At 43.5% G+C, this 25,943-nt stretch overlaps 1 protein-coding gene across 1 annotated transcript in view; it reads right to left on the bottom strand.

Annotated features, from left to right (window-relative positions):
- Positions 1-276: 276 nt before the first annotated feature.
- Positions 277-25,943, bottom strand: part of LOC309604697 (uncharacterized protein) — a 95,786-nt gene continuing 70,119 nt past the window's right edge. The window contains exon 5 of the mRNA XM_082339672.1: positions 277-2,340. The gene's annotated coding sequence lies outside the window, so the exon portion shown is untranslated. The remainder of the gene's footprint in view (positions 2,341-25,943) is intronic.

Below are 25,943 nucleotides of genomic sequence, written 5' to 3'. Positions count from 1 at the left end.
TTGAATTTGAATCTTTCTTTTAATTGATACATAATAGTTCATCAAACTGATGTGACTGCCATTATTTGTGCAAAGATTCTCTTATTGTTAAATGTTTAACTTGTTTGCAAATATTTTGCTACTACGATAACACAGTGATGGAATCTTTGCACGTGGCTCCTTGCACAGTCTCTGGTTAATACTTTTGGATAAAGTAATAGAAAAAAATCGATGAGCTGAAGTGCATGTACATTTAATTTTATGTATCTATATGTATATACATTTGTTTATATAAATAATCATATATAAATAAATGATTGATGAACTGAAGTGCATGCACACTTGAATTTCATAATCGCCAGTTATTTTTCAGAAGTTTACTTCAGTTTATGGCCCCATGTATAACACGCTGAGAATAACAATGATAATTATAGTAAGATCAGTTAATGTGCCAGGGACTCTTCTAAGCATTTTGCATGCTGAATCTTTTATTCTGCCAAGAGCCCTCTGAGGCATTATTAATCCCATTATACAGATGATGAGGCTGAGGCACAGAGAAGGTAAGTGACAGCCAGCAACTAGATTTCAAACCCAGGTGGATCTGCTCGTATCAATGCCCTGACCACTCTGCTCTAAGACCTGACACAGTATGGTTGCTGCCCTTTCTCCTCCTTCCGTCCTCACTGTTATTAACAATCTCTGTCGTCTTTTCGGACTTGACCAGTAAACAATATTCTATTATTTTCATTTATTTTATTATAAAATGTATTTTTATATCCCCATTGGCCACTTACACATGTCCTTTGCACATTATTTTTCTTATTAGGATCAAATAGATCTTATTTTCCTATTAAAGTAGCATCTCTGTAGATTAGAAGTAATAATACACTGTGTTTCTTGTTTGTTGTATTTTTTCTCTTGGTTTGTTCTTTGTCCTTAAACTGTATGTATGGTAGACCGCCTTTTACAGAAATTTCACTTTTTCTGTGCAGTCATATTTATCATTCTTTTCATTTGTGGTTTCTGCTCAGATAATGATCTATATATATTTTATTCTATGCACTTTTGATTCTAATATGTTTTTAGAAACAGTTATTTTAATCTACCTGAAACGTAAGTGTAAGGTGTGAGGTAAGAATCTTATTTTTCCCCAAGTGGCAAAGTAGTAATCCCAACTATCATCTTATAAATAGAAGAAATAAATTTTCTTGTAAAATGAATAATGACAAAAGCCAGAGGGATGTGAGAAGCCAACGCTGGGGAGAAATTGTAAGGAAATGATTTCTTCTTTAAAATCCAAACCCCATGCTCCTAACTGTTCAAGGAAGACACGTTCCAGAATAGGAAGTCTTGCTGATGACACCGATCAGAAATTGCCCCTCTGCATCCTGAAACTTTCTTCTCCTTTGATCCTTCATCTAATTCCCAGTGCAATCTTCAGCCACTCACCCCCCACTGCAGATGGGACATCCCTTTAATTTTTTTGATAGCAGACCCTTTCCTTTGTTGGTTTGTACCATGGATTTGAGTAGCATTTTTTGCTGAGAACTTTAATTAAAGACCAAAAGAGAAATTGTGGGCAATATAAAATAGCACACTTCTAAGAGGTGAGCCTGGCCTCTGATCTTGCTCCTTCCTATGAGAAGGCCTGGTGCCCTGGTAGGTGGCCCTCTGGCCTGGGGAACTAGCCCACATCTGCTCTCATAGCCACAGTTTAACACTTGGCCTAGTCCCTGAGGCTGCTTTCCTGTCCCCCTGCTTTGTCCCTCACTATACATATTCAAAAGACCAGGAGGTGGCTCTTGTGTATGTGGCTCACCTTAGCAGAGCCTGGAGAACCAGCTGGGCTCTGCGTGGAGCAGATGCTGCACTTCCCATAGGTGGAAGCCAGCCAGCAGCTGGGGCCCATGGTCGCTGTGTGGTCCTCTCCTTGGCGGCATTACATTCCACATTTATTTCCAACTTGAACTTCTCTTCATTTCCCACATTCTTTGCACATTTGTTTCATATAATTTTCCCCTTTTTGACCCATTTCAATTCAAACTTTACAGATTATTTGGTCTTATTCCATTATCTCTAGCATGTCTGGACTCTTTATCATAGTTTGTGGGTGCCCGGGAATACCTCATTAAGTGGTCTAGAATGTATAGGCATTTTTAGAACTAAGCCCCAGTGTCGTAGGAAAACAGTTTCTCTTAAAAAAGGAATAGGACAGGGCTTCCCTGGTGGCGCAGTGGTTGAGAGTTCGCCTGCCAATGCAGGGGACACGGGTTCGAGCCCTGGTCTGGGAGGATCCCACATGCCGCGGAGCAACTGGGCCCGCGAGCCACAACTACTGAGCCTGCGCGTCTGGAGCCTGTGCTCCGCAACAAGAGAGGCCGCGACAGTGAGAGGCCCGCGCACCGCGATGAAGAGTGGCCCCCGCTTGCCACAACTAGAGAAAGCCCTCGCACAGAAACGAAGACCCAACACAGCCATAAATAAATTAAAAAAAAAAAAAAAGGAATAGAACAAACACAAACTCTTTTCTGTTAAATGTCTTTTTTATACCAGGCATTTTAAATATTATTTCAAGGGAACTCCCTGGTGGTCCAGTGATTAAGACTCCAAGCTTTCACTGCCAAGGGCCTGGGTTTGATCACTGGTCAGGGAACTAAGACCCCACAAGCTGCATGATGTGGCCAATAAATAAATAAATAAATATTATTTCATTTAATGATCATACTATTTCTCTAAGGTAGGTATTATTCCCATTTTACACATGATGAATCTGAGTTCAGAGAGGTTAGGTAACTCGTCCAAGATCACTCAACTTATAATTGGTGGAGTAAGGATGCAAACCAGTTACGACTTTCTTTAAAGCCAATGTTCTTTCCACTCTGTTGCCTCCCTGAGTCTCAACTATGGGAACTTGTCTAGATTTCATTTATGATGAAGCAGGGAAAGGTCTTGAGAAACATTAGCTGTTGATGAGGTAGCATGAAGTCTCATCCCCTTTTCCTCAATGAGCAGTTTATTCTTTCAGTTTATTGGGCCATTTACGGTTGTTTCATGTCTTCAGAGATTCAGCAAGAGGTTTAAATCACCTCAATTTGAATTTTAAACACAGGACTGTGTTTAAGTCCAATCCACTTAAGGGAATTGACAAGTAGGGAAGACTGATCCCTGCCCCAGGTATCAGTAGAAGCAGTAGAAGGGCGCCTTCCTCGAGGGGTACAGTTCAGAGTGGATTAACTCGGACATCAGAGGACCGGGCTCCAGTCCAGACCTTGCTATAAGTAACCCTTGTAAATCCCAGGCTCCCTGAGCCTCAATATCCCTCTCTGTAAAATGGAGAGGGCTTGACCATCTAGAGGATGACAAGTAGGTTTTAATTCCCATGCTCAAGGGAAGGAGTCTGTGATAATGACAGAAGTCCCCCTGATTTGGGCACAGAAGACGAGAGTGCAAGCATCTTCCATTTCCTAGATCAGGAAACCACTAAGATCCCTGTAAGTTATGACGTTTGTGGCAACATAAATCTGCCCCTTTGGCCTTGTCTAAATTCAACAGCCTCATAAATGTAAGCCCACCTGGACCATCATGAATATAGGGCATCATGGGACATGAAAACAGGGAGAGTGCTGAGCTGGTCCTCAGAGGGGAGGTGCAGGAAAATTAAAGGGAGAAATGCTTTCAGACCCCCTTCTCGCCCTGGAGCCGGGTTGGAGCAATGGTACAGTATTTGAAGCTAAGAACACACGTGTCTCAGGAATGTCAATTTTCTTCAGTGGTTAAAAAAAAAAAAAAAATGTAAAGCCTTGGGCTTTCACATTAAAACAGACAGATCTTACAGAGTAGAATAAAACATATTTACATGATTTTTTTAAAATAGGGTAAGGAAATTTAGTGCTTGCCCAACCTGCTCTGCTCTCAAGGGCCTACATGACCTGCCTCTTTTCTATTAGTTTTCCGTGGAAAACTTGGAAAGCACCAGTAGGAAGAGTACCAGGAAAGTGATGACCAAATATTCAATAGGGAAAGGCGAAACCGATGGAGCCACCAGGAGCTTGTCTCTACTGGGGAACAGCCCCACTTGGCACTAAGAGCCAAGCTGTGACCTCAGCAAGCTCTAGAGAAAAGCCCAGGCCTCCACTGGGGCCTGTGGGACAGAGCATGAACGCTGTTGAGCAGTCTCCCTGAAACACAGCCATTGTTCTGATGGGAATGGCAGGACTTTTGTCTCTCTCCTGCATAAACTCATGGCTATTCATTAGCTACAGTCCCCATCTTCCAAATGGCACCCAGGTCAATATATCCACTTTCCACATATTTACCGAGTATCTACTGTGCACCAAGCATGATGTAAATTCAATAATCCATTTAATATCCTACTAGTATTTCAAATCCATGACTGCCTTGAACCTGGTCTTCCTTTGTATGCCCATCTTAGTAAATGCCACCATCATCACCCCGTGATCTAAGCCAAAGACGCAGTATCATTCCCTTTCTCCCTCCTCTAAGTCCTGTCCATTTTAGGACCAACTCAGAACCTAGCCAGAAGGAACACTTAAGTTGTCTCCTCTCTGTGTTTCTGGAGCTAAGATTCATTCAGTCACAGCATCTGCTTCATTCTGAAAGCAGAAACCTCTGATACTTTCCCATGGGCTTGGCAAGCAAGTCATCCTTCTCCCAATTTGCCCCAGTGCCAACAAGGCTGAGTTCCTGGGGGCAGCAGCAGTCGAGTTCAGCCCCCGTGAACATGGCCAGCGTTGCTGAGGCTGGAGGACAGGTGGGGCCTCTAGGTGGAGCAGGTATGGCTGCAGGGGCCACATCAAACCAGTTCTGGGTGTGATTTTGGCAGCTGTCCTGCCTAGTGCTTAGCTTCCCTCGTGCTTGATCATTGTCTAAACACTGTTCCGTGGTCTTCCTAGGGGTGCTCTGAATTATCCAGCAGCCTTTCCACAATCCCTTTTCTTGATGTAATCAGCCAGGGTCAGTTTCTGTCGCATGCAAACAAGGATTTTGCCCAAATGAGTATCAGGGTTCTAAGTATCACTTCCTGATGAAGAGAGGGAGGGGAGAGAACCACAGGTGACTCCTGGGATGTGGTCTTAGCAGTAAGGACAAAGACAAACAAGGCACAGGCCAGGACTCTGCAGCCAGACAGGAAAACGCGAAGTCTGGACAAATGTTCACAGTGATGCCAGAGAGGAGGAATCTGACCTGAGCTGAGTCCCCAGAAGTCCTGTGGAATTAGAATGAGAAATAAGTGACCATAGCAGTGAATGGGTAGGCAGAAGCACTGGACCAAGGAGCTGAGAACAGAGGCAGGGCAGCCCAAAGCATCCTACATGCTCCTGGGTCAAAACCGTGGGATCAGAAACTAGTGGGGCTCCCATCACATCCTTAGTTCCCTTTGACTTCCGTGGTTCCTCCATGTCTGGATTCACCCTCCTTTGTTCCTGAGGTCTCCATGAGTCCCGAGCCTCTGAATTGTCCACACACAGACTCAATCTCTCCCCGACCTGGTATACTGTTAGCCCTGCTTATGTGGTCATTTCAGTAATGTCAGTCTCTCCCACGGACTCTCCCATTGGACTGCAAGAGGGAAGAAACCATGTCTATGTTGATTCACCACCATATCCCCAGGGCAAGCCAACAGTAGGCTACTTGTTATTATTGTCTAAGAGAGGGAAAGCCAATAGTTACAATAATAATTAATAATAAAATAATATAATTAGTAATAATTGATGTAGTCTTAATATTCCATCCTCACAAGTCAATGAGGTAGTCATTATTGCCCCTGTCTCACAGTTGAGAAATCTCACACAGATAAAGTGATGCCATTGGCCCACATATGAACTTGACCCAGGTCTATCCTCACTCATGTTCTACAGTCTCCTGCCAGCCCTTGCCCTCAGATGTAACACAATGAAAGGGGCCCAAGACTTGTATTAGGTACCACTCCTTTCTACCCATTTGACTTTGGTGGCAGTCATTCTCCCTCTTATATTCTAATCCATGGCCTAGGAAGTTAGGCTGAAACAGGGGGTGAGTCTGGTGGCAGGTGCTGTCCACAGGCCTCTTTTTTTTGGCCAGCATAATGTTTTAGTTGAATTTTAATGCCCTTGGGCAAGGAAGAGCTCTACAATTTTCAAGCTGCTGACCCGATTCTACCCTCCATTTTAAATTGTCAGGACCCAGTTCAAGCCTTAATGTCATCTGCTTGGAGTCTGTAAGCCTTTGAACCTTGAACTTCTGGACCAATGGCCTCTACACCCTAATTACACACTACTCCATTGACATTCTTGTCCCTTTCTGCCCCCCACATTTCTTGATGAACCCAGAGTCTGCCTCACGTCCAACAGGAAGCCAGTGTTACAGGACTGCTGTCTTCTCATCTTGTCAGTATATCTAAGGGTTATTTTGAGTATTTCTAGGATAAGCACTCAAGATGTGAGACCCTTAGGAAAAACAAAAAAAGACATCTACAAAAATACCTCGTATTATTCAGAGGGATTCAAACCATATGTTTCTGCTTCTTTTACTGATTCTTTTACAAGTAAACCATTAAAATGCACTCCTCTAAGAGCTGTTTGATGTCCCAAGAGCTCCCAAACATTTTACAAGCTGTTTTTCTTAGAACCAAAGGATACGTTCAACCTACCTAAAAGATGTGGAAGGCACCCAAATCTGAAGGATTCTTTCACAGCCTTTGAATTGGATGCAATAAATTGCCTGCCTCTAACTCTCCATGATGGATGAAATTTGTAACTGTCCTTGTGAAACCATTCATTTGGTTTCTGGGAGCATTAGAAAGAATGTCCGTGGAGGGAGCCAAGACCTTAGGAAAATTGTGATGTTTGTAAAGGCGGCTTCTCTGATGCGGGATGCCTTTCTCTCAGCTGGAAGTTGCTGTAGAGCAGCAAACAACTGAAGGCCAATGTTCCTAACCGGCTCATCTCCAGGATCTCCCTCTCGTATTTGCTTTCAAAGTTTTGTTTGACAAACAAGTGACGTTTCTTTTTCTGTTCTAACCAGCAGATGATAATCATCTCACCGCCCGCAGTGGATCTGAGCCCAGCAGAAAGCAAAGTCCTGTTACATCTTCATCAGCCTGTCCTATCTTGTTGAGACTCAGTTCATAACTTTCCCTTGGCTCGTGAAAAGAACCTTATTATTATCCCATCTCCACTTTCTGGGGCTTTTAACAGACATGTTTCCCTCTCAAGGTATTCATTTTTATTCTGACTAAAAAAATACAATAGTAACTTAAACATCTCACTTTGTCCAGAAGTTTAGACTTTGAAAATTCCCCATGAATTCTCTTTTTTTCATATATTTTATTGAAGTGTAATTGATACATAACATTTTATTGGTTTCAGGTGCACAACATAATGATTCGATATTTGTATTTATTGCGAAATGATCACCACAGTAAGTCTAGTTAACATCTGTCACCACACACAGTTACAAATTTTTTCTGTTGTGATAAGAACTTTTAAGACCTACTCTTTTAGTAACTTTCAGATATGCAGCACAGTATTGTTAAATGTAGTCCCCACGCTGGACAAGACATCCCCATGACTTATTTGTTTTATAACAGGAACCCTTGAATTCTCTTACTAAGTCTTACATATTATTCTTACAATAGCTCTGGGACAACCTTCTCAGCATCCCGTCATCCAGAGAAGATAAGTGACGCTCCAGGGGAAATAAGGGCAAAGAGGAGTCTCAGGTTCCTTGGTTAAAAATTACTGCACCTCTACTTTGGGGTCTTTGAGCACAAAATACTTAATGGAGCTCCACAGTGAAATGACCCTATGAATATCTGTGATTGAATCGGTAAATGAATGAGCGAATTTCTAGCACTAAGGAAGCCACGGTGGGGTGAGGGCTACCTGAGAGGTGGGCATCTAACTAGCCTAATTTTAAGGTTAGCCCAAGGGGGGAATTAGCCTTTCCGGTGAGTTGATGAGAACCTATAAGACTAAAGGGATACAAGTAAGGCTGAGCAGGTTCATTCTACTTTAAGAAAATACAAACTAGTCAAATTAAGAGACTTCTGGGACTGGTTAATTGTGTACAGCAAAAAATAGCCTTGGGCACCTGGTTCTTTTCACAGTGGAAGAGCTGTTTAGACAAAAGCCAGCGCTTGGCCATCATTACTGGTTATCCAATACTTTGCAAAAGGCCTCGATGTTTGTAGTGCCAGGGTGATTTAATGTGAAATATCGCTTCGGTCATGTTTTGGTACAGATGACAAAGAACACGGGTGCTCTTTCTGGCTCCAGCCACACTCCCACCCTCCTCCACGTCCAGAGCACAGAAAGAGGGTGACTTAGTGAACTGGGAAGTTCCATGTCCTTGAAGATCCAGGAAAGTGTCCTTCTGAGCCCAGTGACAAACATTCACACAGAGCAGCACTGAGCCCTTTTATAAAAGTTCCACCAGCTTCAGCTTCAGCTTAATATTCATTCATCCAGTCTAATGTCTCTTGACAAAGAAGGAGAAGCATTGCAGGAGGTGAGGAGTCCTGCTTTCTGTCTGTCATCCATCAAAATCGCCCTCTTCACCTCCAGCTACAGGCTCATACTTTCCTTGAAATTCTTATGCAAAATGTCACTTTAAAAAAAAAAAATGGAAAGGACTTGTTGACATCCTTAACCTGGAGATCACTGCCTCAGATTATCAGAAGTTCGATACTGCCAGAGCCACCCCACATCATGGTCGGCATCTCACGGAAGGGAGTCTCAGAAGCTCTTTCTCTGTCCACGGCCTCAGCCCTGAGTTCCCAGCCTCCTTCATCTGGCACCAGGCTTTCATCCTGTTCTCTTACTCTCATACCATCCAGACTTAGCACAGTTTTCTTGTGAAGGACTTAGTTCTACCTTCTTACCTAACACCCTCCCAATACACACACACACACACACACACACACACACACACACACACACACACACAGAGGCTTCTCTGGATCCATCCTTTGTGTATGTCCATAAATATCCATAATGTATTATTATGGTGATGCTTGTTGCTCAGAGAAGGCTCGTGCTAGTTCCTCTGGGCATCAGATGCAAACCTCGGCCAAGGCATCTTTCTCCCAGGTGGTACTCCTGCGTGCGGGTCTCCAGGCGTTGGCTGATCCCTAAACATCCCAAGCATTGCATGTTACTCACAAACACAGGTTTCAGAACCTGAGAAGCTTGTGTCCCAGTCATGCCGGCACTGCATCGTGCCTATGAGAATTGAACAACTTCTCAGTCCTCTGCCCCAACTTTGGTTTAAATCAAAGACAACTTACTTATTCAAAGTGTTGTTGACAAAGATTAAATGAAGTTATTCTTGCCAGGACCTGACATTTTTGTCCTGCCTTTCTCCTTCTGTGCAGTCTCAGCCTCCTGTACCCTCAGTCACTGTGGCACTGCTCAGGGGCAGCCCTTTGTGGTTTCTCTTCTCGCTCTGTGGTCTTGTCCTGAGTGATGCCATCCAGGCCAACAGCATCGCTTCCCACCCACAATCAGGTGATGCACAGATGTGTACCTCCAGTCAGGCCCCTGCTCTGAGCTCTGGATGTGGATATCGCATCATCACCTTGATGTCTCTTCCTAGGTGACCCAGGAACTGTCAAATCAACATTTCCATGAAGGCAGCCTCCCTGACTCCTGCCAATCAGTGTTCTCTCTCTCCGTGTATGTCAGCACCACCCACCCACCTCTGCGAGGCACAGCCCTCCTCCCATCACCTGCTTTGCCCACTGCCTCTCCACACACAGCCATCACCAACGATTGTCACCTACCTGCAATAGCAATGGGGGTCTTGGTGCTATAAGGTAGCATCCATCTCCCTATACTTTTATCGATTTATTGATTCGCTTCATCCACTCATTCTTTTGATAAATATTTATCGAGTGCCTACTAGTACACTGTTGATTTTTTGTCACCTTGATTTTTAGTAGTTTTAAACACTTAATTGAAACATAAATTATATTTAGATAGCATCTCCTAGTCTCCAAAGGGCTTTCTCATTTCTCATAACAACACAGTGGAGTAGGAAAACAGAGATCAATAGACCCATTTTTCATATGAGCCAGCAGAATCCAACTTATTCAGGGATACCCCACAAATTCCCATCGGGGATAGGATGGAACCTAGATGGCAGGTCTCACATTCACTGTACTTTCAACTTCACTCTGCTCCCTCCACCAACTCACCAGGTGGCAAAGTTAATTGATTCTCCCTCAGAACCTTGGCCAGTGGTTCTCAAGTTTGGCAGACATCAGAATCACGGAGGTCTTTTAAAGTGCAGAGTGTTGGGCCTGCCTGCAGAATTTCTGACCCAGCAGGTCTAGGGTGAGCCTGAGAATCCACATTTCTAACAAGTTCCCAATGAGCCTGCTGGTCTAGGGACCACACCTTGAAAACCACTGATGTGGGCTAATCCTTTCACATGTGCTCTTACCCCCATTTCTTTTTACCCCCTTGGAGGAGAACCTTGACCCTACCTATGTTTTCTCCCTTGATGCCCCTTTGAGCAGAGACAGCTACCTTCCATATAAGGTATAAGGACCATCATTTGTGTCCTTGACGTTGACAAGAAGATATACAATGGTGCCCACGCAGAGGCTGCTTAGTTCTCACGCTTCTGCCAGCTGACTAAAGAGATTTGTCATGTGGGTGCTTGTCAAACTCCACTGTTAGAATCTCACTACCTCTCAGAATTGTTCAAAATATGGCAGAGGAAAGTAAAGTTTATGGAGAATTTAGAGACTCTTGTCCATCCTTTCCTCTAGATACCACCAAAGACTAATTCCTGGATTGAGCCAAACCAGCTGAGAGCTCCCACCTGGCCCCATGGTATGTCCTCCTCTGCACAAGGCCTTGAGAGACACTGGTTTAGTGACCTGCGCATTGGGCTGGGCCACCACGCACACCTGGGACCCTACAGGAAACGGCCTCTGAGAGCACACTGTGAGCTGCTGTGAGTGGCAGCCTCATCGCTGGTACCAGGAGGAAAGTCTCTCCCAATTTGTACCCAGCATCATCGTGCTTTCGCTGAACAGATGGCTTGGCTTTGCCTCATGGACACTGCAGCTCTTAGAACTAGTTGTGATTGTCTCTTCTCTTTGGCCACTAGGGGACTTGACACCAGCTCTTTGACCCTCCTTGGAGGTCTATGGGCCACCCACCTGTCTATTTCCACCTTGTTTCATTATCATACTTATTTGGAATGTGTGGGGGGTTTTTTTATATATATAAATTTATTTTATTTATTTTATTTTTGGCTGCATCGGGTCTTCTCTGTGGGGTTTTGTTATGTTATATGACAGCATTTGACCCTTCCTGAAGCATGACAGGTACTGGAAGACAGGTGGAACTGTGGACAGACAGCTGAATATGCAGAGAGATGAAGGCACTGGAAAGCTCATTGCTGGTCAGTGGCAGACACTCTCCCCACCAGGCCAGATGCAGCTCTGCACAGAGACGATGAGAGTAAATGTCTAGACCATAGCCTAGAGGGCAGACCATCTGATTTTGTTTCAGAACTTCAAGATGTCCTGTTGGAAGGGGTTTTCAAATGTTACAGACACCAGATATGCCAATTTTTTCTTGCTAAATTAGCTTAAAAAATTAATGAATTCATAAATAAACCCAAAACTGGCTCTGAGCTTTGCGAACTAATATCTTCTGATAGCATTGTAATTGGTACAATCTTTTCCCGGAGAAATTTTCCAAAATATATTAAAGTAAATACAAAGGTTCGTACTGTCCTTAATATAAATATGAAAAAAAATACTCATATGCTGTTCATCATAGCAGTGTTTCTCATTACATGATGAAAAGGCTAATAATGACACAGGCGATATGAAATATTAGGGAGTAATCAAGTATCGGTCAACAAAACTATAGAGCAACATGAAAAATATAATTTAATATTAAGTAAAATCAAAGACATAAAACTAATTGTTGGACATAAGAACAATTATGATAAGAAATATTCCTGGAAGAAATGATGACAGTGTATATGGTAATGAGATTTAAAATGATAGTTTCATCTTGCCTCTATTTTCCAAAACATTTTATTATGTGGTCATATTATTTCACTTTAGTAAAGTACATTAAATAAAATTTTAAGTGTTACCACTGATAGTAGAAACTCAAGTTGTTCAAGAGCATATACAGGCAGCCCACAGGCCTTGGCTCAGGGCACATGCAGAGATGCCAGAGACGGACAGAAGTAAACAAAAGCACAAACCATGGCTCTTGTATGGGCAGCGGCTGCCAGGCCCACAGGAGGGTCAGGGGAAATGAATGTCCAGTGTGCCAGAATCTCCAAGTGTCCGTGGGTCAAATTCCACACACCAGCTGTTGGCCCAAAGCTTTTATTGTCAGACCATAACCTCGTAGAACACTTGGCCCCGCCCACTAGCCTGTGGTCTAGACAGTTGCTGGCTGGACTTTTCCACTGAACACAGAAACCAGCCCACAATTACAGGTGAATCACATATTTGAATGTGGAGCAGAATTTGTCTCATTTCGGGTGGCTTTGATTTTCCGAATCTTGGGAAGATAAATATGACTGAATAAGAAGCATCATCTGTGTGATGGTCACGGATGAGTCGTTTAACAGCCATCCTAGCCTTCAGAACCACGTCCAGGGCGATGGGCAGTGGGCTGGGGCCTCCTCTTTCCCTCTTAGCTCTCCTTCTGCAAGTGATACTTTGAGACCAAGTGATCCTGGGAAGACCATACATTACACGGAACATGGACATCTTTAGGTTCTCAATGACATTCATGGACTCCTCCCTTTGAATATTTTCTCCTACTTCTCACCAGTGGAGTAGCCTCTGATATGTTCTGTTTTAAAGGGAAGCTCTCTGATCCGTGGAAAACTCAAAGTTGTGAATTGGCGCTCCTCGACCATCCTGAGTGGGCTGGATGCTGCAGAATCTCCTGGACCCAGCAAAATCCATTGATGTAAAGCAAATCAGAGAGCCAAGAGCAAATCAAGACGCCACGTCTGATGAGCCTCATCGGCTTGGGAGCTCTAGGAAGCCCAAGTCAAAGATTAACTCCTAGCAACGGCTGCATTTTCCAAAGAGGAACCCCCTCCCCTGAAATGAGAGAACATTTGGAAGCTCAGTCAGTCAATATGGGCCTGGTACTGACCTGAGAAGGAATGGAGAGAATATATTCACCATGACTTTCTTAGCCACATCCAGGCTCCATGAGCCTATTTCACTCAGTGTTTACTCAGGTCCTTTGCAACCAGAGGTTAATGCTCTGAGTTAGGGATTCTGAAAGCAAAATATCACAAGCTTTTGCCATCTCATTCTCATCCTTCCTGTGCTCCTCAGAGCTCCATCCCCAGAAGTCAGGCATCAGCAACCCACATTGCCAGTAAAGCGGTTAATGCTTAAACCAGGTCAAAGGATGGATATTGTCCCTGATTTTAAAGACCTGCAGGATTCGGCCTTACATCCTGCCTGCATGCCCCCAGGTCCCTACATCCCCACCCAAACCATGCAGCTCTTAATGAGAAATCTCTGGGCAGGGGAACTCTATTTGTGTTTTAACTCTCAGTTTTCATGAGGGAAAGTGACTTTCCCCATTGTCGCTAGTGAATTCACCCAAACCCTCTTGCCTTTTTTCTAAATTCCATCTTTCCAGCATCTTCATCATCTCTGGGACCATTCCCAAGAAGGCCTCTGGCTTCTCTAAATCTCTCCTAAAAGCCTTCCTTTTGTACCAAATGAAAGCAAGCTGACACATTCCTTGGACCCAGAAGTCTCTAGCTTTGCGTGGACTGCAATTTTTCAAGAATTAAAAAAAAAAAAACATGTCTTTGAGGAATGAGTCAGCGGCATTAAAGTAACTCCCTGTGCAGGGGATTGTCTCCACAGGCTTGATACCTCGGCCCTGCTCTAGACATTTCCCATACTGGGGAAAGGTCTGAAATGTTAATGCCTTGGGACCCTGCCACAGTTTACAAAAAGCACCTTCACCTTCAAAAGCTTCTGTGTTAAGCAGAGGTGATTAAAACCAGGTCCTTGCCAAGGGCGTTCTTTCACAGTTCTGAACAAGTAAGGAAAAGCAGAGATGATTATCTGGCCAGCTCAGCAGAGATTTGCTCCTTTCTGTAAAAATACACATGCTGACAAAACAACAGCTGTAGATTTACAATTTGTCTGTCTTGATCACCTTTCAGCACAGGAAAACCTGGCTTGTATACTCCATTAGAGGGGCTGCTGTGGGGATTGTCATGGGAGACAAGGCCCGGCCTGGGACCCAGACCAGAGATCAAGCTCGGTTATCACCTGGAACATCACCCTTGAGATTCATCTGGAATGTCCCAGCACCCCCGGGGCAGAAAGGCCCTCTATTCTCTGTGTTCCTGAAACCCCGTGATTGACTCTTTGGCAACTTATTGTGAGGTGTGTGGTGATGTGTGCATCTGTCCACCTCATCCAATAGCTCATGAGTTCCTTGTATTTCAGGGGGAGGTCATTAAGCCTTTCCTGACTTGTTAAGGGCTTCCCCCTGGAACACCAGGAGAGCTTCTCTTTCTTTTAAAGAGACATAAAATGGGAAGAATTGGTACCTTCATTTTCATCCAGACAAAGCAGTGCTCATCCAGGCTACTGACAAGACAGTCTAAGGCAGACCTCAAAGATGTTGCGGGTTCATTTCCAGAAAACAACAATAAAGCAAATATCACAATAAAACAAATCACAAGAATTTTTTGGTGCCTCAGTAACGTAAAGTTATGTTTATACTATACTGTAGTCTATTAAGTGTGCAATAGGATTATGTCTTTTAAAAAGTGTATGTACCTCAGTTAAAATATACTTTATTGTTAAAACAATCATCTGAGCCCTTAGCAAGTCGTAATCTTCTTGCAATAGTAACATCAACGATCACTGGTCACAGATCACCAAAACAAGTATAATAATAATGAAAAAGTTTGAAATATTGAGAGAATTACCAAAATGTGACAGAGACACGAAGTGAGCAAATGCTATTGGAAAAAATGGTGCCGATAGACTTGTTTGACACAGGGTTGTCACAAACCTTCAATTTGTAAAAAACCTTAATATGTGTGAAGCGCAGTAAAACAAAAAAGCACAGTAAAATGAGGTCTTCCTCCAATTGTAAGACAGATCCAAAGGCACTTCTCTTCATAGGCAGAGTTCAACTAAAAAAGTCCCAGTTCATGGATACGGAAGATGCACGAACGCCAGAGAGGTGAGAGGATGCACTCGCCCAGCACATTTGGCCATTCGGTAGCACCCACCCTCTTTCCCAGAGAGGCCTTAGGAAAGGATGCTCTCCACCATATCAGAAATCCAAACCACGTAACTTAAAACAATGAGGTGCTATTTGCAATCTATAAAATTAACAAAGTTTTTAAAAATAATAACAATTTTCATAAGGCCAAGTTCTAAGGGATACTCTCTTGTACTACTTTGTGTGTGTGTGATGGGAAGGGGTGAGGTGTATTGATACACATTTTCCAAAAATCAGAATATATTCAAGGATCTTAGTCAGAGATATAAACAAAGATTTGTGTTTTACCATGTCCACTGAAGCTTTGTTTTAAAACAAGAAATTGAAAACAAACAGCTGTGCAATAAATGTGGTGATGTATTAGTATAAGCTAAGCGGTGCAGAATTAACAAGGAAATGTTGAAATTTCAATGGCTGGACACAACAAAGGTTTATTTCTTACTCGAAGTCTGATGTATGTTGAGCATCTCCAGTCAGCTTTCCCCCAAGCAGAGACCCTTGGATCCGGGCTGCTTCCATCTGCCATCTGCCATCTGCCATCCACTGTCACTGAGGAGGGGACAGAAAAGCCTGGAGAGCGTACTTTGAATGGTTGCGTGGTGCTCCCTCAACCGAACATGCGCTGTTTCACTAAAGCCGTTTGTGGCAGAGTCATGTCATGGGTTCTCCACAACAATTCCTCTCCCTGAGCATTCGGGAAATGTGTGTTGCCAGATCTCCTCTGCAGTTTGATTGGACAAACAGGTTGAATTCTGGACAATGGGATGTGGGCAGAAGTGAGGATGGCACTTTGTGCCTGGGACAGCACTCCAGGCTTATCTGTCTTTGGCCAGTTGTACCTTGAATTTCACGTTTTTAAAATGAGTTTCCTCTTGCTCACCAAACTCTCGGAGTCATTTTTTGCTCCTCTGTTTCACACCCACAGAATCCCTCGGCATAGGCTCTCACGTTTATTTCCAAAATACCTCCAGCATCTGACCACCTGTCATCACCTCGACCCTGGTCCAGACACCACCACCTCTGCCTGGATCTCTGCAGTAGCCTCCCCTGCTCTCGGCCCCCTACACTCTTAACTCCACACAGCGACCAGAGTGAACTCGTTAAAACGAAAAGCTGGTTATGTCACTCCTCATTCAAAAGCCTTCAATGGCTCCTCATTAGACGCAGAATGAGAGTCAAAGTCATTCCAGTTTCTTTTTTTTATTGAAGTATGGTATTGTCCAATATTATATAAGTTACAGGTGTACAACATGCTGATTCACAATTTTTAAAGGTTATATTCTATCTATAGTTATTATAAAATATTGGCTATATTCCCTGTGCTGTACAATGTATCCTCCTAGCTCATTACAGTTTCTGATAAGGTCTTCGTGGTTAGCCTGCCCCTGCCTGTCCACCCCGAGCCCCTGTCCCATTATCTCTCTTTCTCACTTCCTACCGCTCTGCTTCTTGCCCACTTTGCACCACTCACAATGGTCTCCTCCTGACATCCCAGGAGAGCTCCCAGCGCGGGGAGGTGATGCTTGCTGTATGCCCTGCCAGGGACACTCTCTGCCCAGCTCTCCATAGGACTTCCTCCTCACTTCCTTCAGTGCTTTGTTTCAATGCCACCTTCACCATGAGGACTTCTCCGAGCCAACTGCTTAAAATTGCAGATCTCCCTCCATGTCTCCTTCCCCTGACTTAATTTTCTGCATAACACATATCACCACTTGACATATTTTACATTTTCCTCATTTTTTCTTTATACTATGTCTCCCCAAATGAGAATGAAGGCTTCATGAGGAAAGGAGTTTGGTCTGTGTTGTTCACTGCTGTATTTCCAAACCAAAGGAGATAGAAGGAAGGGGTAAGGGGAAGAAATAAGTACATTTTCCACACAGTGTGCTTAATCACTGAATGAGGACACATAAAATGGTTCAAAGGATAAAGTTCTGGTCATGGACAAAGCACAGTATGAGAAAGCTCAGAGGAGAAGAATCAGGCAGAGGGAAAATGGCATTTTTCTTGATGTGAAACTTGCCTTGTTTACATCCGTCCATATAAGCACCCCACTCACAGCTCTGTGATCAGCCAGATAACACCAAAAGGCCAGTGAGTTACTGGGTGTGGAGAAAAGCACTTGGGCTGGGGGCCAGGAGACTCTGGGTCAGTCATAGCCATGCTTTGGGTCTAAGATTTTCCTACTGTGAAATTAGAGGGCTGATACTATAAAACATTAAGAGTCTAAAATTCTCCAGGAACTGGATTTTATATGTATAAGTGCGATATTTCTATTTGGAAAATGGACTTCACAGAAATTAAGCAGATTCACTGCATTAAAGCACATTTTGATAGCACTCTCTTGTGTATTAGCATACAACAGAAAAAAGATCACCACGTCAGACCAGCAGGACAGAACTTAAGAACCCTTTGTTGAGTCCGGGATACTTTGCTATATGATTTCTTAGTTAATCTTGGATTGCTGACAACAAATTCTCGAGGGGAACATCGGGGCACAGAAAGGGTAAGCAAGTGTTCAGAGTTAGAAGCGGTACACACCCAGTTAATATTCAACTCTCTGCATCCTGACCTAACTTGAGTGAATATTGGACTTGAGAGGCATAGCATTTTTGGGAGGTCATGCTGCTTCAGAAAAAAACTTAAAAATGCCACAAGTCTTTGCTTTTCTTCACCAACTGTGGCCTAAATACAAGGGTCCTTTAGAAGACAACAAGAATGACAGACAAGTGCCAGGTGGAAACAATTAACCCAATGTCCTATCAGCCCAGGTGGCTCCAGGCCCAGACACTCCATCTCCATCCACCAAACCATTATGATGGATAAAGAAGGCCAGTCCCAAAAAGACAGACATTTGAGATTCTTTGAGATTCTAGGTCATGCCCTCATGTCACCTTTTAAAAAGAACCAGCTTGAGGCCAGAGGGCCTTCTTTGAAATTGTGTTCCCTGTCCAAAGTGGACCCTCCAGGCTCCTGTTGGGCTGTGACCAGTGGATGCATTTAATATGGAACAAAAGCAGATGATGGTGGTGTGAGGTTTTAGTGCTGCCATTCCCTTAAATGATAGGAATTGTCAGCATGCCCAGAGAAGACAGCTATATTGAGATATCCCTAGAGTCAACATGGGCCACTTCCTCTGCTTCCGGCCTCCACAACTTAGCTTTCCAATGTCCCTTCAGAGAAGCATAAGAATGTGGGCCTGCTCCAAGGAACTGACTGAGAAGCCACAGCTTCTGTGTTTCTAGATGAAAACTGCCCCAGGATCTCAAAATACTCAGAGCAGCAACAGAACTCTGCACTTATTAGCTGTGGAACCCTTAAGATAAGAAGCCACTTTGAGTGCAATGAGATGCATAATAGAATATCCAAGTTAGAAAGACCAGGGCACCCGGAAAAGAAATAAAATTTTACCTGACTAGATCAACAAACTAAGGAAAGAAAAAAAATCACGACTAAGTACAAAAGTTGTAAACAAAATGGAAGAAATGAATAGCTCAGTATCTATATTTGAAATTAATGTGAATGGGCTGAATCCAAATGTAAAGACATTCAGATAGTATAAAATTAAAATTGAGCCATAAACCATCTAGAAAAAACCTAAACATTAAAAACAAAATAATTGAGGACTTCTAGTTCTACAATGATGAAGTAAATATATTTATTCCTATTCCTCCTGCTAAAAAGCTGGACATTATAAAACAAACATAAGAAGGCTGAAAAGCAGAGAGAAAAAGGCAGACTGGCTAGGGACTTCAGAACCCAAACCATGATATGGTGGTGAGTTCCTTGGGTTTTCTTTTGGATTCACATATTTTAGACTGGGTGCTAGAGAAGACAGCAAGCTGGAAATGCCAATAGGTACAGAAACAAGGGCCCACCAATCCTATTTTTTTTTATAGCCGAGGGACCAGAATTGGGGTAGCATCACAAGACAGAAAAGTTTTTGACAATAACCATTTTACTCCAGCCAGACACCACAGAAAAAACTGCAGCCCCACCTTCCTCCCCACCAGCACAGGCAAACACTTCTGCTCTCATTGGGGTGTAATAAGGCTGCCCCCAAACCCCGCCAGCCCTCCTCAAGATGGTGGCAAAGTACTAAGTAGGGAGCCTGGAATTCCATCCTCGCTAAACAGTAATGAGCTCCTTCCCACTCCCCAGAGTCAGTGGACACCACGTCAGAGCCTGGACTTTAATGCCCACCCAGCAGTAGTGGGGCAGCCTTCCCACTCACGGCTGGGACGGTGCCAGAGGATGCCCGCAAAAACACAAGATTTAATGAATATCCAGAGTCTCATAACATAATAGCTGAAGTGTCTAGGATTCAATTACATATACAGTTAAATATATATATACCTGCGTGTGTTTGTGTGTGTGTGTGTGTGTGTGTGTGTATATACATGCTTTAAAATATATGAGAAAGTTGGTTCTATAATATTAACGGTGATTATCTTAAATAGTGGGAATTCAGGCGATGCTCACTTCTTCATAGAAAACAGAACAGGATCACTTTCTCGTTGTTCCTGTGTCCTCTGGGCAGTCGTTCCCGTGAAGTGATGCCTGCAGTTGTCCCACAGGCCCTTGGGAGGGCAGGGGGACGCTCTAGAGACAGGGGAACACACTTCTCTGTCGGGGCCACTTGAACAACACTGAACTTGACACAGAATTGTCCCTGAGAAATGACGTGTTTTATTTTCCCCCATTGGGGGCCATGCCAGCGGCATTCATGCTGCACTTGCTAAATACCTCGAAAGCAGGCTGGGACTGCAGCCAAGTCAGGCAAACGGCTGGCTGGGTGCCAGTCTCCCCAAGGGTATTCTTGGAACCTCTGGCTGAATCCTCAGAACCTGGTGTCCCCTGCGGCCCAGACCAGGCAGCCAAGACTCCCCTCCCAACCGCTGTACCAGAACAGGCCAGGGGTTATGCAGAGGCAGAGAGAAAGAAGCCAGGGATGAGGTGGCTGAGATCGGTCCTTTTTAACATTAAAAGAAAGTCCAATTGTATTTCTGCAGGCCCTGAAGAAATGGAAAAAAAACCCAGAGGCCTTTAGTGACACAATTAATACTTTACTTAAAAGTCAATAGTCAGGGGCTTCCCTGGTGGCGCAGTGGTTGAGAATCTGCCTGCCAATGCAGGGGACACGGGTTCGAGCCCTGGTCTGGGAAGATCCCACATGCCGCGGAGCAACTGGGCCCGTGAGCCACAATTACTGAGCCTGCGCGTCTGGAGCCTGTGCTCCGCAACAAGAGAGGCCGCGACGGTGAGAGGCCCACGCACCGCGATGAAGAGTGGCCCCTGCTCGCTGCAACTGGAGAAAGCCCTCGCACAGAAACGAAGACCCAACACAGCCATAAATATAAAAATAAATAAATTAATTAATTAATTTAAATTTTAAAAAAGTCAATAGTCAAGCCAATGTTTCTACATCAAACCAAGCTCGATGAAATGCAAATAGCCTACAAAGAATCTGCTGATTCTTTTGAGAGACCATAGTCAACCTAGTAAGCAGACTGTCTGCACAGCAGAAGTGGAACCACCCTGGAAGGGAAATGGGGACTTGGAATGTGCTGGCAGAGGACTGGGGGTCAGTTTCCTGGAGCCATAAACCACCAGGGCAATCAGAATCAGCCAGCCCCTCAGTAATCAGGAACTGGACCATCACATAGGGCAAAAATAAGACAGCACCTTTAAGGGAATATCCACCTAAAAGCCTGCATCCTGTGTTAGTATGGTGGCAATTATTCTTCAAGGGGTGTGTATGAGTGTGTGTGTGCATGCGCTATTTGTGTATGCATATAATTTTTGTGACTCATTTTTTTCACTTAATAGATTTTGATCATCCTGCCTTCTGCACAGATATAGATTAACTCATCCTGCCTCAACTGCCAAGCGAATTAGGAGTTCATTGCAGGGCTGAGTCACTGGGTTGGAGTTTCCTGGTTTATGGTGTAGGCCAGAGTCAGCCGAGGTTCCCTGTGCCCCTGTCCACTGGGGCTCAGAGCCTGCAGGCACATCCTCTTCCTCCACACACAGGCTGAGCAAAAGGAAGCTCGGCAGGCCATTAGCAGGGTCCCCAAAGTCTTTCCCTCTGACCCTGCTTTCTGCATGATCCCCAGCACTCCCAGCCCTGATGCTCTAAGTTGAGTGAATTACAGGCTCTCTGCAGGAGCCCATCCCTTCCCCCTCAGATATGAATCCTAAATATCTGGATATCGCTGGCTCCAATGCCATCAGCCTCCTATCCTCCAAAACTTCCTTGATGTCTCAGGACCATTTATGGTATCATTTTCAGTCTTCCAACTGCTTTGCAGACATTTTTCAATTTCTCCATTTCCAAGATAAACACAGGGACCCAACTTACTAATGTGAAACTGGAAAATGTGCATTCTCAAAGCACCATGGGAAGACAGAAGAGCTTGTTCAAGGGCTCAGACCCATGGAAGAGCATGATGTAGCCAGAGAATCTTAAGAATGTGGGTAGTGGAAAGAGCAAAGGACAGTGGGAACGTGCATTCAATAAGCATTTATAGAGCGCCAGGTTTCTGCAAAGTGGCAGGGGACGAAGTGAAAGGGACAGCCAGGGGCCAGAAGGTATAGGACTTTGAGAGATCCACGTGACATTTCTTCTGTGGTGTTAGGGTCCTCTGGAGTTACCGTTGTCACATGATGGTCAATGTCCCTAACCAGACCCTGTAGCACCACTGGGAGCAGGTGTCATGCTGGTCCAGCTTCGTAGAGCAGGAGGGGCCGCCACAGAGGTGAAGCCCTTGGCCAGAAGAAAGCTCAAATAGTGCGAAGTTCCACTAAAACCCAATTTTTAAAATTTTTTAATTTTAAAAAATTTTTTCTTCCAGTTTTATTGAGGTATGATTGACACACAGCACAGGATGGGTTTAAGGTGTACAGCAGAATGATTTGACTTACATACATCATGAAATGATCACAATACATTTAGTGAACATCTATCATCTCCTATAGATACAAAAGAAAAGAAAAAGAAAAATATATATTTTCCTTGTGATGAGAACTCTTATGATTTGCTCTCTTAACAGCTCTCATATATAACATACGACAGTATTAATTATATTAATCATGTTGTATATTATATCCCTAGTATTTATTTATCTTATAACTAGAAGTTTGTACCTTTTGACCACCTTTGTCATTATACAAAGATATTACATTATTATTGATTGTAATCCCCACACTGTACATTTCATCCCTGGGACTCATCAGTAAAACTCAATTTCTAAATAAAGTTATGGGATCAGAAATCCAAACAGTGAGCACTTAAGAGCAAGGATATATAAAACAAGAAAGTGCTGCACTCGGCACTTTTTTGGATGGGTGAGAGTTATGGCCATTGTGCTTTTAGTGCCTGGGAAGGGTTATAAAGAGCTGGGGGAAGGGGATTTTCCATATGCTCTTTCAAACACACACACACACACACACACACATTTTAACACTCTTGATTTTTCAGATGTTCCAAAATTTTAAACAAATGAGTTACTTGGATGGAGATGTGGAGTGTGCCAGTTTTCACCAGCAACCAAAAGAACCAAAAGTTTGAACATGTGAGGCAGCTTCAGGACACAAAGTAGGAGTCTGACCCTTGGTGGAAAGAGTGGGTCCCCCTCAGAGCCAGGCACTGGGAGGACAGGCATGTGAAGAAGGGTTCCCACATAGGAGCCTTGCTTCACTAATTGGACAGAACACCTGGATATGGGATTGTGAATATCCACCCTTCCTGGTGCTCCCAGACAGATCCTTCCATGTACGAGTCCAGTGCCCAGCTGTGGGGAGAGGAAGCTCTGGAAAGTCAGGAGAGCATTCTCGTTTCCCATTTAGGCTGGTCTTTGGGACATGAGGGGTGGGAGTCAGATCTGGAGGGACATGTCCTACTTTACAGTCAGTTTTAGAAGGAGGCTTCTCCAAAGGAGGGTGAGGATGGCCAGGGTTAGAGACCAAGGTCCCTGGAAGGGAAGACAAAAGGTAAATCTGGAGGCAGGTCTTGGTGGTTGCTGTGATAAGTCCCCTTGCTTCATCTTCAGACCATTCCTATTGCCCCTCGCCTTCCCCAGCTGACCACTTGACAAGCTTCCATGTGACTCTGGCCTGGCCTGAGACCTACTGATTCACAGAGATCCCCAACTGGAGAAAATGCACAGGAGTAAGTAGGAGACCTAGTCAAAGGGAAGACCAGGTCAGGGATTCACTTTTATTTTAGTCTAAACCACAGACAAGGAAAATCAGAACTTTCTCTTATTCAGGGTCCCCCATCCACAGGCTCTTCTTTTCCAGTAAAAAAGCTGAGCTGGGAGATATTTCAGGATTCCACAGTCATGTCTTTCACCAACACACAATTCATTCTTGTCTTGGAAATGATCAAAGGAAACCTGCTTATAAACAACACTGCCATATGACCAGAACCAGGAGAAAGATTGGGGAAGAGGTGTTCTCATGCCCAGGGGCTGCTTCGCCATGCTTGGAGGGCATTTGCAGAAGAATGAACAATAGAAATATGTATTTGTCATTCATTCATCTATTTATTCTTCAATCAATAGCTATTTTCTGAGCATGTTGGGCACTGAGGGCAAGGGGGAAAGACAACAATTAATTCATTTAACAAATATATATTGAGTACCTATTGCACATAATAATTGTGTAAATATTGTGTGTCATCACTTGGACTCCAATCACACAAGGGGACTGTCTATGTTCCAGGGAGTAAAGGTGCACCTGTATTTGTTAGGTTATGTCTATACCCCAACTTTGGTGGACCTCATGCAGGTTTAGCCAACGATCATTCCTCTAAGGTTGATAAGGTTATGATGCTATGCAATAAGAAAGCAACTGCTGTGTTGTAACGCCTAGGACAGATTTGACAAGACAGGAACTTCCTGCTACAGGGAGCAAATGATGTGTCACCTTCAACAAATGGAGAAAATGCTGTAATCTGTTCAATTACCAAAGCACAGCTCCACTTATGATGTAATTTGGAATTCTGGGTCTACTGAGTCTTATGCTCTTTATGGATTTATGCCTGCCAAAGAGATGATTTTCAACTTGAAGTGTGATCAGTGTTTGACTTTGGAACTGGCATTCTAATGTAGCTTATTTAGTCCTCATGGCCATATATTAATGCTAGCTAGATTTAGAAATCTGAGGGACAAATGGAATCATAGGATATTTTTAAATGCAACCCTATTTCTAAACCAGTAACCTCTGATCCTACATATTTTGCTTGGTGCCCAGGTTGGGAGCACATTTTTACTGCCATGCATGCTCCCAGCTTGTGCATTAATAATGGGTACAAGTTTGGTATTATGCCAGCCCTGTCCTGGCAACCATTTTTGGATGGACTATTTCCAGCGAAAACAATAGCTTACCAAGCAGTTTTAAGGGAAGTGCCCGGTTAGGAACATAAATTCACAATGGTTGATAGATCCTCAGCTTTAAGGAAAAAACTAATCATCAGTTCCAAGCTGCCTGAGAAGAAACCACTCCAGAATAAGAAATCACAACCAGGAAATTATAAGCCATTATCAAAAGCAGTCCTTGAAAATCAAAGGAAATACGAGACTAAGAAAGCTGCAAAGCAGGAAATGACAAGAACCAAGATATGGCACCCACCCCTGCCCCACAGAGCACACCAAGGAACACTGTATCTCGGTTAACATCTGGAGACCGTGAGACAGATGAAAAATTCAAGATCCTAAAGAAGCCCCGAAAGCAACTAAACCTTGAAAGAGCAAGCAGCAACTGAAACATGGCTAGAAAAACAATGACTTGGAGAAAATTTAAAAAGATACCACCCTTCTCCAGGTAGATTTGGAATTGGTTATGTTAAAGATTCAGAGAAGGTAAGTTTTAGCATAAATCAGTGGAAACACAACCTGTGTATTAAACCCTGTAGAGCACTCTGAAGGTCGCCTGGCCACTATATACCCATACTTACTGCTCATCTATAATGCACCCGTTTATCTAAGATTTGGCATATATGTGAAATTAGTTAATAATGTCCACTAAATTGACTTTTCCTACCTCTCAATACATGTTATAGAAAAGAGACGTGTCATATTTTAGATTCCACATGTAAGTGATATCATATGGTATCATATGTTTTTCTCTTTCTGACTTATTTCACTTAGCATGATAATCTCTAGGTCCATCCATGTTGCTGCAAATGGCACTATTTCATTCTTTTTTATGGCTGAGTAATATTCCATTGTATATATATATGGCATACATATATATACACACACACACACACACACACACACACACATTCATCTGTCAATGGACATTTAGGTTTTCTCCATGTCTTGACTATTGAAAATGGTGTTGCTATGAACACTGGGGTGCAAGTATCTTTTCAAATTACAGTTTTGTCTGGATATATGCCCAGGAGTGGGGTTGCTGTGCTCATACGGCAACTGTACTTTCAATTTTTTGAGGAACCTCCATACGGTTTTCCATAGTAGCTGCACCATTTTACATTCCCACCAACAGAGTTGGAAGGTTCCCTTTTCTCCATACTCTCTCCAGCATTTGTTATCTGTAGACTTTTTAATCATGGCCATTCTGACCTAGCACAGGGAAATATATTCAATATCCTGTGATAAACCACAATGAAAAAGAATGTATATATATGTATAACTGAATCACTTTGCTGTACAACAGAAATTAACACAT

The sequence above is a fragment of the Balaenoptera borealis genome, assembly GCF_965194805.1.
Source record: "Balaenoptera borealis genome assembly, chromosome: 10".
NCBI lineage: Eukaryota > Metazoa > Chordata > Mammalia > Artiodactyla > Balaenopteridae > Balaenoptera > Balaenoptera borealis.
The sequence above is the reverse complement of the archived record's forward strand: the minus strand, read 5'-3'. Positions and strand labels throughout refer to the sequence as shown.